This window comes from Anomaloglossus baeobatrachus, chromosome 7 (assembly GCF_048569485.1).
Source record: "Anomaloglossus baeobatrachus isolate aAnoBae1 chromosome 7, aAnoBae1.hap1, whole genome shotgun sequence".
Taxonomy (NCBI): domain Eukaryota; kingdom Metazoa; phylum Chordata; class Amphibia; order Anura; family Aromobatidae; genus Anomaloglossus; species Anomaloglossus baeobatrachus.
This window is the reverse complement of record NC_134359.1, coordinates 304,041,120-304,042,218: the sequence shown is the minus strand read 5'-3', so window position 1 is coordinate 304,042,218 and position 1,099 is coordinate 304,041,120.

Genomic DNA, 1,099 nt, shown 5'->3' with positions numbered 1-1,099 from the left:
GGGGGAAACATTGTAACTTTATTAAAATACAAAAACAAAAAAAAAACCCTTTGTCTGAGGAGCGTGACGGCTATTTTTCTGTGGATGGAGCCGCGGGGTCTGGTTTATTATGTTTTAAGCTCTAGTATTTTGGGGTGAAGATCGCGCTTTCATTGCTTTTTATTTCACTTTTTAGGGAGCTGTGGTGATTGAAAACGTTACAGTGTCGGTGTGCGGAGGCGGGGCGAGTGTCTGTGTGCGGAGGCGGGGCGAGTGTCTGTGTGCGGAGGCGGGGCGAGTGTCTGTGTGCGGAGGCGGGGCGAGTGTCTGTGTGCGGAGGCGGGGCGAGTGTCTGTGTGCGGAGGCGGGGCGAGTGTCTGTGTGCGGAGGCGGGGCGAGTGTCTGTGTGCGGAGGCGGGGCGAGTGTCTGTGTGCGGAGGCGGGGCGAGTGTCTGTGTGCGGAGGCGGGGCGAGTGTCTGTGTGCGGAGGCGGGGCGAGTGTCTGTGTGCGGAGGCGGGGCGAGAATCCCCGAAGGTAAAGCACATAAATAGCGAAGACAATGTGATGTCTGTGTCTGCGGAGGGCAGAGAGTGCAGCTCAGGAGCCGATCCCATATTTAAGGTCTTTTATACTTTTTTGTCCTTTGTTATCTTCCACAAGTAATGGTAGCAATTTTTTTGTTTTTTGCTTTTTTCTTCTACTTTTTTTTTTTTCCTGACACGATAGCCTTATGAGTCGCTTGAATGACACCCTTCATTTTACCATATCTTGTACTGGAGAGTAAAGCTGAGAAAAAATCCAATTGTGTTGAAAATTCAAAAAAAAGTGCAATTCCAGAATAGTTTTTGGGGATTTTTCATTTACTGTGTTAATTATACGGTAACTGTGACCGGGCGCTGTGATTCTCCAGGTCAGGACGAGTTCATAGACACCAAACATACAGGGTTTTTTTTATTTAATTGGTGAAAAAAAAAATCCGAACTTTGTATGGAAAAATGTGCGCTTGTGTCGCCGTTCCCCGAGCCCCGTAACGTTCTCATTTTTGGGATCGGCGGATGGGACTTCTCACTTTTTGCTTTCTGAGTTGATGTTTTTATTGATACAATTTTGGGGTTGATA